The following is an 11,409-nucleotide window of genomic DNA, read 5'->3' on the forward strand; positions in this document are numbered from 1 at the left end:
TACAGATTTCAACCACAGTGAATTGGGAGGGGAGGTCCTTTTTAATTTATTTTCTTCACTATTGAGTATTTGTGCCCTTTTTCAGTTCACCAGAAGTTGGCTGGTAAATAATTGCTAAACTATTCTACTTAAAATAAATAGTAGATACTTGAAACATGGCAGGATAGCTCAGTTGAGTGGAACAAAGAGCCTATGGAATGTGGAAAGTCATAGATGCACATTAGTCGAAAATGAACACATTTTTAGGAAATATCTCTATCTGCATGCTTCCGAACTGTACATGACAACTGGTAATGCAATTTCATTCTGGGCCTTGGTTCACTTGCATGTGCATTACTTAACACAACGTATCTTTTAAAATGACACAGATAAAAGTTAAAAATTGCTAACAGCAAAATATAATGCACCAAGAGAACTCATAAAAATGACATTTTCAACTTTATAGATCAATGATTATCATAAAAATATTTTCAGCAGTACCACTGGTTGAACAGCAAATGTATCAATAGTTTATTTATCATTACTTATTGAGGATCAAAAGTCAGTCCAGATGTATGATTCTAATTGTTGCAAACCTTTGTGTTCTGCTTGTTCGGCTGTTCGACATTGGAATATAAAACTTTGTTCTTCATATTTTCCTGGTCTACTCATATATCCATAATTAAGAATTAATAAGCGATATTTCTTACATTTCCCTATTGACAATAATGCCCATTTGTTAAGGACATTTGGCTGAGGAAAACTGACTGAGACCTTTTCCACAATAGTGAATGAACATCTTATTCTCTCTCAAGTGTTCAGAAGCTTTGATGTTGCTCCAATTTCATAAATTAAGAATCTCTACATGGCTTTCAAGAACTTGGCTCACTTTGGTTCTTACAACTCAATTGTTGCATAATCATTAATATTATGATTAATAACTTCTCTTTCTGCGCTTGTTTTTAATTTTTTCATTGCTTTTATTGACTGAAAATATTTTTTGTGTTCTTAAGCCAGTTTCCAGTGATTAAGTAGTCCAGTTTGAATGTAGAAATATCTTCAAACCTATTCAATTTTAGATATTCTTGAGAAGAAATATTTCCTTATATTAGTGTTGTGAGATCATGTGGAATATATCACCAGAGATAGTGGTAGAAGCAGAAGCCAGATCTAAATTATAAAATAGGTTAGAAAGGTTATCCAGAACTGGGGACAGGGCAAGTGGAACTAGTTAAAACTATGGGATTAAAACTGATTAGATAAGAGGCTAAACATGAAAAGTAGACCAGTTGCAATAACCAACCTGTTCTTGTATTGAAAATCATCGGATTTATTAAATTGGATTCCTTATTTGCATTGGAGTAAGGAATGTTATCTCTTTACACTCAGATTGGTATTGTATAGCAATAAAGCTATACATTCTATTTATGTTACAATGTAAAAAGGTATAATTATTTCATTGGAATTGTGATGTGTCAGAATTATTCAAATAAAACTCTTGAAAAACTTCCGACAAAAATAATTCCCATTAAAAGATCATTTTCAAGCAAATTTGTAAACATTATAGAAAGTTTCATCAAAAAAGTAACTGATTTTGCTAAACTGTACATGCTTGGAGCAGAAAGCAAGACTTACTGAAAAGATATCTAGCTGCATACAAACTGTTACTGCTAACATTGGCATTAAGATAAATGGTTATACTTCACTGGTGTACATCAGGAGATGATATTTGTATGATATTTTATAACTTTACTCCATGGAGAGGTACATATTGTTTGAAATTCATGATATCAGATAAATTGGGATGCAATAAAGCAAATCAAAATACTTACTGTGAACAAAAAGACTTGCTTTCAGTAAAATGTTGCTTTTTAAATTCAGGTTAATCATTCTCATGTTGATTGCTTTTTTCTACCAATTCCACTAACAAGCAACAATCTTTCTTTTAACAGTAAGGCATCCCAAATAAAGCAATTCAAAATGGAAAACTAGGGCTTTCCTTGAGTGTTTATATGTTAGAAAGTTGTTTTTTTAAAAAACATGTCCAGCGCTGTTTTATCACGTAAGTATGATGTACGGGGCAACAATGATTCAAATGAAAGACAACTTTGGTGATCTACACTCAAGTATCATAACCATAGTCAGTATTGCTGTCTTAGAACATGGAAAATTATCAGATGCCCCCGCTAGAAAGTATTTGCACACACCTTTCAGAAATGGATATGACATCTGACAACTGCAATATTCTCTGCTCCACCTCCATTCTAACCACCTTCAATACTCACTACCTAACCTCACACAAAAAGGCTCTGCTTGGCAAAGAAATTTGAGGTAACTGAAATCAATTCCTGGCATAAATTACATTCAGGAGAGGAGAAATAATTTGGAGGTTTATAAATCGGTGGAGCGCTGCAAAGAACTGGTTTACAATTTTCTGCACCAATACATAGCCTCACATTATGTAAGTACAGGTCACTGATAAGAGCAGCAGACTGACTGGTAACCTGTATAGCTATTTTGAATCATTGAGGTTTTTTTTTATGATATATAGTAACTTTCCGAAGATTAAAAAAAACTTACAATAAATCAGTAAGTGTTTTCAACCTAGGCATGTGAACATTTGTAAAGGACATTATCTGCCACAGTACTTACTTGTAATATAGTCACTAAACGTTCTTATCATTTTATTACTGGAAAACTTCCCTCAAGCTCTAATCATGATGACTGTTTTACAGCAGCAGCAAGAGGAAGAGCAACAGATCTGTTTTTCACATTTAATGTTTCCTCAGGCACCATTGTACAGATCTCACATCTCAGCTTTTACCACATTAATGGGAATTTGACTTATTACATTTCCAGACATATAGCTAAAAATGGTTAGCAAGTTATTTAAGGAAATGCTCCATTTCAGAATCTACAAAAACACCTGCATTTCAAACATTTTCTGTACAGATTGCTAACAACAAAGCTTATACATTATACAATAAACTCCCTAACCATAGAACTATTGCTCCTAGCTAAAGCATGTTCCTACATGTGGATCTTAATTATATATAAACAAACCCATGCTAAAAGTCAAACTTATAAAGAATTTGACTTATTTTTCACTCTGTAAATATTCACTTGATGCAAAACAGAATAATTGTCCAAAGTGGCTTTGATTTTATCATTTGAATGAAGAACATAATTGAAAAACTTAGTGTTGAAGGTAGCCATTTTCTCCATTAAGTATGCCACAGAATTTTCCTTCATGTTGAGGATAAAATGCTTTAAGTCTAGAATGGGCATCCCTGAAGCCATTATCATTCTGCGGAGCAAGTTAAATCAAAATTACCACTGTTCATTATTACATTGGAGCATATCTTTTTTATAAGCAGGCAACTAAGTAAGGCTACTGTTATCTAAATCTGTTGCAACAAATTTGTTTCTAGATCAGAGCATCTAGTTTATCATTTTACACAGTACAATGACTACACAAAAATATTTGAGGGTAAAAAACCTTAGGACTTTGTGGGTGGCACGGTGGCACAGTGGTTAGCACTGCTGCCTCACAGCGCCAGAGACCCGGGTTCAATTCCCGCCTCAGGCTGTGTGGAGTTTGCACGTTCTCCCTGTGTCTGTGTAGGTTTCCTCCGGGTGCTCCGGTTTCCTCCCACAGGTGAATTGGCCATGCTAAATGGGTGGGTTGCACTTCGGCGGGTCGGTGTGGACTTGTTGGGCCGAAGGGCCTGTTTCCACACTGTAAGTAATTCAATCTAAAATCATCAATTCCACCACCCTAATCCACAGAATTTGGTTTGACTGTGAATCCTTCCTCCTAACTCAGTGACAGCTCTGTGTATCTATGCATACAAACCTACTCAGTCTCAGACCCGGGTTCAATTCCCGACTCAGGCGACTTAGATTAAGTAATCTAATCTAATCTATGCCCGTATAGTGACCAAAAACATTTCAATGTTTATAAAGTGTCTAGCATACACCTTGAGAATGCTGTAAAACTGGAATTGATAATGCACTTGAGAAATGTAGGGATGATTTTATGAGGGTCCACTTTAATACACAACCTCACTGAACTCCCAAATCTAGTATCCTTGACATCTGCATTATAAACTGGAGTGAACATGAAGATGCTGCTCCAATCTCAATATTACATCACTTAGAAGCTGTAAAAGGAAAATGCCATGAGTCAAAAGGAACAGCCTTATAAGTATAAGACAGGGTGTAATTAATCCTTAAGCAGTTTCAATTTTAACAATGGAAATATAGAATAATAACTTTCCAAGCATTTTGTTGAATAAAACTTCTATTTTCACTCTAAATTTTAATTGTCTTTTCAAGACAAAGATTAAGCATTTATTGTGACAAACATTATTTGATCTGATTTTATCTATACTCAACACTGATCAGCCTCTCTTAACACTAAGAAAAAATATCACTAACAGGTCAAGAGTTCTGGTTAATAAATATTTCTCACTTTAGATAGCCTTTTGTGTCAGCACCATTTTGATGAAATAGAGAAAAGTCAAATTATTTAAAGTCTAAAAAAGAGTAAAGAAGTAATAGTCACAAGTGTGTTACGAACCATTGGTCCAACAGTAATTCGGATGAGATTCAGGTAAATTTATTTGGTACACATAACTTCTACAACTGAAAAGACAAAATGTTTGCTGCCAGGGAGATTATAGATTTAAAACTACACGTGCGAAAATTCTAACGCCATAAAGCTCAACATCAAATCATTATTTCACTCATTTAAACATGCAAATACAGTACCAACATCCTATCGACATCTTAGAAACAAAGTACTTTCACTGTTCTTGTATCATTTTTCTTATCATAAAGACATTGGAAAGTACACAAAAAAACGGATTACATGTGAAATAATTATTTCGATTCAAAGTTTCAATTCTTTTTCCTTATTTGATTATTTTGCAATGTTGTCTTCAAAAAAGCTACTTGCTGCATATATAAGATAGTTGCACCCCATTACATATAATTTATTCCCTTAACAAAATCAACTACTATTAATCTGGGGGTAATTTCCGGTACAAAAGCGATTCTACCTGTTGGAGCAATGATGATTCCTGGTGTCTGTGTGATCTGATGCTACATGCAAACCCGGCTTCCACTGCAGAGGGAGTATTTGCAGCTGACAGATTCACACAACTCCTTCCATAGCTCGTTTATTCAATGATATATGCCTCACACTGTACTTACTGAAGTGAGGTTTGAATGCGGAATGATCATTCCATTTATGATCTAAAGTTTTCCTCACATTACGATGCATAGGGGTGTGACATGCACTCGATCACATTTGGTGTAGACTGCCCCCTAGATGACGAATCAGCGGATTATTAACCCTTTCAACACTGAATAACGTATTTGTTTTGAAAGAAATCGTTTCCGAACGTATTTAGAAAACCGAAGCAAAATTCTAATGGGACACATTAGTGAAGTGTAACAAACCATCTGCTAAGGATGCAAATAACACTAATTATGGATATTTGTATAATTCCTGATCGTTTCTGAAGTTTCCAATGTTTACACTCTCCCAGAAGGATCACAGTTTTCAACAGACTTTACCCGGTAACCTGGCAACCACATGGCCCATTGCAGAAATATCCTAATCTTTTCACTAATTCGCAAATTATTCTCGGAGACCAGTCCTGCCCAGGGAAATGATTGCAATGCCTGAAACCTCAATTCAACTGTGAACTAAACAGCTCATCTAAACAATCCAAATGACTATTTTCCTAAACATATATTCTTAGCTCTTTGGTAAATGAATGCATTGCACAGGACAACATGAGAAAACTCTGAAAACTTTTTTTTTAAAAAACTTACAAACTGGGCAGTTAAAGTGGCAGCTGAACCTACAGATGGATGAATTAGTAACTTTAGAAAGAAACATTTTTCTCATTCTTTCACAGGATGTGGATGCATTTATGGCTCAACCTTAATTGCCCAGAGGGCACTTAAGAGTCAACCACATTGTCGTGGGTCTCGAGTCACATAGATAAGGATGGCAGTTTTCTTCCCTCACCGTCATTCGTGATCCAGAGGCTATTTTTCTCCTCCCTAACAATTGGTAATGGACTCATGGTTATCATTAGACTCTTAATTCCAGATTTAAGTTGAGAGCAAATTCCACCATCTGCCATGGCAGGGTTTGAACCTGGGTCCCCTGAACATTATTTGGGTCTCTAGATCAACAATCCAGCAATGATACCAATAGGTCATCCTCTCAAACTTCAATGAAGCAACAAACTGATAGAAGGGCAAAAGCATCTGGGGAGGTGGATGAATAAACCAATAAAAGCAAGTTAGAGAAGTCATTAGGATGGATTAAGAAGCTTAATCTGTGTTCCTTAGAGTTTTGAAGAATGTGGGATTACTACATTTAAATTTACATAATTCTTACAGGGCATGACAAGGTGGATATAAATGGGATATTTCTCCTAGCTGGTGAGTCTAAAACCAGGAGACATTTTATTCTCAGGATGGGAGCCTGTTATTATAAGTCTGTAACGAAGAAGAATTCCTTTACTCAGGGTGGTGAACTTTTGGAATTTCACAGGGCAGTGAAAGCACAATCATTGAACCCATTCTGACAGAAATCAATAGATTTCTGGAGATTGATGGTATCAAGGGATGTGGAGATAGTCCGTGATGAGGCACATACAAGATGGGGAGAGAATGAAACAAAGCAAAGTGAGAAGGTTACAAATATCAAGGAAAGATGGAGCTATGTTTTCACATAAGAAAACAAAACTTGAGTGAATGGTTGGATATTTTAAAATTAGGAATATGTTGAACATGGTAGATATAGAGAGAACATTTCCACATGATGGACCATTCACAACTCAGGGCCATTAAGACCAAATAATTACTAATAAATCCAATAAGGAAATAAAGACAAATGTATTTACTAAGAATGGTTAGATTGAGGAACTCATTACTGCTGCATATGTGTAAGACAACAGCTAAGATGTTTTCAAACAGAAACAAGATGAGTACATGATAGAAAAGGAAATCAAAAGACACCATCTAAGGATGAGATTTGCTGAATGGAATGAGGAGACACATTGAATATTAACATCGGCATCAACAAATTGGTCTGATTTTGTGTCATACATTTTTTATAATGTTATGTAAGTGCTCAGCAAACTCAAGTGTAAAGTAGTGTATAAATTCGAAACAAACCATAAATATTGAATAAATCTCCCATTGCATGCACAATTAAATCCCATTAAGTCACAATCAAAGAACATCGAACTGTGCAATATTAAATAGATTAAGTTGCTATCACTCCATCAGAGGAGTGAACTGGCTAGGATTGCAGGCAGATTTTGGGTTGTGGATGCTGGGAGGAGTTTGGCTAGTGTAATAGGCTACTGTTGATGTGTCAATGAGTAATAGAACAGCAAATGAAACAATGTTGGGGAGGGGGATTCTTTTTGTGTTTCACATTTTGTCTCCTTCTCTCTCAGGGCAGAAACTGGCTTAAAGGATCCTTAAATCCTACTTGCCATCCGCATGGAGGTCACCTACTAGCAGAACACCAGGGAGACAATGCTGTAGGAAGACTTTGAGGCCCCCTCCCTGCTTACCTGGCTTCTGCTGCAGGCAGCAACACCTCCACAATGGTCACCCAGCTGTTGATTCTATTTTTTAATTTAAAAATGTAAGAATTTGGAGAAAAGCTGCCTTCTCTTTCTCTCTCTCTTAGCCGATATGCAGATTTTATTTTCATCCGAGCTGGAGGGCCATCTGTTGTTTCTCCAGTTTCCAGAGTCTGTCCGCCATCCTGAACTCAATGACAAGCTCAGCCTTTGCAAATTTAGGAAATATCAGTGCTGGGTGACAGTTTCCCATGCAGTGCAGATTTATAACACCCATTTGACTCAAGGTTCTTACCCAAAGGGCAAAATCCACATTTTCTGACTTCACATTACTGCTTTTTGTAAATTGTGATACCTGAGATTTCTTAGCTTAAAGGTACAATCCTGGATGTGCACTTTTGGTGACCCTACATCAAAGAGAGAAAGAGAGACGTATATTAAGAAATTATTCAGTGAAGAACAATCAGGATGAGTCCAGGTCTTACAAGATTAATTTCCAAAGAGATTCAAATGGCCTGAATTTATTTTTGCCAGAGGAAAGATGAATGAGGGGAGACATAATATATCTTCAAAACAATGAAATGAATAGGTAAGATTCAAGTAAGTATAAACATTAAGCATAGCATTAGAGGGCAGATGTACATCAATACAAGTTTCACACCCTTGAAGCAAGTTTAATGTTAGAAATAAAATCATGCTCCCAATGGGATAACGAAACCATAGAATAATGTTCTGGCTTCAAGTGAATTCATTCTATGCAACTGACACCTTTAAAATGCTCTAATATCCTAGAAGAAGAAGAAGAAGACAGTAGGTGTTATAGGGCAAATAATAGCACTTCTAGATTTATTTTTCAGATGGGGAATGGAATAATACTCCTAAAACAACAGTGGCAGAATTTGCAGAAATTTAATATTTACCCATGGAATTTGTATAAACTGAACACACCAAATAGTTTTCTATGCTCCAAAATACCTTATATTTTGCATATATAGTTTCTAAAATAATTAGTAGGATAATAGGATCAATTTTCAGGGAATGTCTGAATGAAATAGTGCAAAATAATCTGGCAGAGTAGATTTAAAGAAACTATCCAGGATTGAGTTGCTTCTGGGACTGATGCTGGGATGTAAGCATTTCCTAGCTTGTAGAGATGGGCGTGTTTTGGGTTTGAAGCAGGAGAGAGGCAGATAAGAGCTCTGCGTCAGTGCTATATAATGTAGCAGCATGTTTGGACTATTGCTATGTTATTATATATTTAAAGCCCAGGAGTGGGAGTTGGTGTCAGTTAGGTCTCTGGGTGTTAGAGGTGATAGTTTTACACTTAGGGCCAGTTGTTAGGGGAATGTTAGATCCAGGGAGTTGGGGTCTGAGTTTGGGAAGGGTGATTTCCAATGTAATTGAGTGCTGGGGTGGAGAGCTGAGGGTTGGATTGGGAGTAGAGGCAGTCAGAAATGAAAGTGGTAGTCAACTGTCTGTTGAGAGATCAGGGAGGCGGGGTGTGAGGTCTGAGGGGTGGTCAGTGGCATTTTGTGACGTACAAGCAGAGTTCTTTCTAATTTTCTCTGAGGCTCCTGCACAGCAGTGGCTTACATACTGCAGACCTTAAAGGGAACATTGCTCACAAGGTCTAGGCCACATAAGTCACTCAAAAGGTGTGGCAATGGAAAAGCACTGCCAATCAGGCAGCATCTGAGGAGCAGGAGAGTCGATGTTCCAAGCATAAGTTCTTCATCAGGAATCTCTTGCTCCTTGGATGCAGTCTGACCGACTGTGCTTTTCTAGAGCCACACTTTTTGACTCTGATCTCCAGCATCTGCAGTCCTTACTTTCTCCATATAGCCACTCAAGTCTATTCTGCCATTAAATGAGACCATGGCTGACCTGCAACCTAATTCTACCTTTGATGACATCCTTAAATACCTCTTCATGCCTGAAATATATCAATTTCAAATATAAAATTGACAGGTGGCATTGTGGCTCAGTGGTTAGCACTGCTGCCTCACAGCACCAGGGACCTAGGTTCAATTCCACCCTTAGGCGACTGTCTACGCAGAGTTTTCAAATTCTCCCTGTGTCTGCATGGGTTTCCTCCCACAATCCAAAGATGTGCAGGTTAGGTGAATTGGCCATGCTCGATTGCCCATTAGTTAGAGGGAAATAATGGGTCTGATTGGGTTACTTTTTGGAGGGTAGGTGGGACCAAAGGACCTGGTTCCACACCGTAGGAAATCTAATCTAATTGATATAGCATCAATTGCCTTCTATAAAAGAGAATTTCAACTTCTGTCACCTTTAGCCTGTAGATATGTGTTTCTTAATTTTACTCTGAAAAGGTCTAGCTCTACTTATTAGTGTATGTTTACTAGCTGCAGTCTTTAAATGAAGCTCATTTGTTTACTAACAAGGCAACAACAGTGAGGGACAAATACAGTCAAAATGTTATTTAGCTATTCACATTTATTTCAGATTCTGCAATTTTGTTCACAGCTCCATCCCTTGGACTTGTGCAGTAATAGCAGTCTTTACCAACAATATTCCAATTATATTGTAGGAGTCTCACAGATACATTTTCCATGAACATTGCTAAGAAATTCAACCACTTTCTCTTCAGCTGTCCTCGAAAGTTTCTGAAGATCAGGTAGTAGGAAAAGATATCAAAATATCAGTAACTACTGAAGAGTCCACCCATGCAGGAACACCACATATTCACACTACACTGAGACAGTCATAAATGAGTTAGGCTGGTGATTTAGAGAAAACGCTTGACTTTTGCTTAAAAAAATCTATGGAGAATTTGAGTCAAGGGTGTGTTCTCATGGTGAACAAGGAAAAGTCTACAAAGAGATGCTGAAGGCTTAACTTATTTTAATATTGATTCTCAGTTCTGGGAAGAGCTCACCAAGGATTACTTGACATGACACAACCAAATTAAAAAATAGCATAACTTCATTTGAAGGCAAGTCACGTCAAAAACAGAGAGCAAATGTAAGGAGAGAAATTCTGAGTTGGGAACTCAACCACTAAACTGTCTGAGGTAACTTGTCTCTTTTGGAGAAGTACTTTCTGGATAGCAGTCATCTCTATACCTCCCTGAACACTACCGACCATAGTTAGGAGAATAGTGAGTACTGCAAATGCTGGAGATCAGAGCCTAATGAAGGGCTTATGCTTGAACCACTAATTCCCCTGCTCTTTGACCTGCTGTGCTTTTCCAGCGTCACATTTCTTGACTACCAAACATTGCAGATGATGAACATCAACCACCTCAAAGAGCAGACAAGTGGGAGAGTAGATAACTAAGCATTCTATTCAGCTCAGTCAGTTAATCAAAAGGCGTTCTCCTTTTATTGGCCTCATCAACATGAGTTCATGTGTATGATCATCTAATCTTTCTTTCAGATAAGCAGTTCCATAGTGATGGTCACACACGGCTCTTTCTTAGGCAGTCCTTCAAGATGAAGGGTGATTTACTTCTACTCCAGTTCCAAAGATTCTCAAATGGCCGGTAAGTGCAACATGCAATCCGCATAAAATGCCACATGCAGGTAGGGTGATGCTGGAAGGGTCAGACAGATGAGTTCTTTGGAGATATGTGCATTCTTTCTGATATCCCGACTTCACCTCTAAATGTTTCCATCAATATCTCATATGTCTTCAGTGCCTTCCGAAATGAATCACCTTTATTCTGACTGCTCATAAGCCAGAAGGAATGAATCAGTGGGAATTTTGACCTCCTCAGGCATGTCCTGAGAACATTACTAAAAGTATTTCCGCTGTCAACCTGGGATTTTCCTACTGCATCAAA

At 37.2% G+C, this 11,409-nt stretch overlaps 1 protein-coding gene across 4 annotated transcripts in view; it reads right to left on the bottom strand.

Moving 5' to 3' along the window:
* The window catches only part of LOC132822938 (collagen alpha-1(XX) chain-like), a 216,384-nt gene extending 211,123 nt beyond the window's left edge, over positions 1-5,261 (bottom strand). For 3 of the 4 annotated variants that reach the window (XM_060836364.1, XM_060836366.1, XM_060836362.1), the window contains exon 1: positions 5,043-5,257. The gene's annotated coding sequence lies outside the window, so the exon portion shown is untranslated. Of the gene's footprint in view, positions 1-5,042 lie in introns of all 4 variants that reach the window. The other variant, XM_060836363.1, reaches the window with a different exon arrangement.
* Positions 5,262-11,409: the final 6,148 nt, after the last annotated feature.

Source organism: Hemiscyllium ocellatum, chromosome 15 (genome assembly GCF_020745735.1).
Source record: "Hemiscyllium ocellatum isolate sHemOce1 chromosome 15, sHemOce1.pat.X.cur, whole genome shotgun sequence".
Taxonomy (NCBI): Eukaryota; Metazoa; Chordata; class Chondrichthyes; order Orectolobiformes; family Hemiscylliidae; genus Hemiscyllium; species Hemiscyllium ocellatum.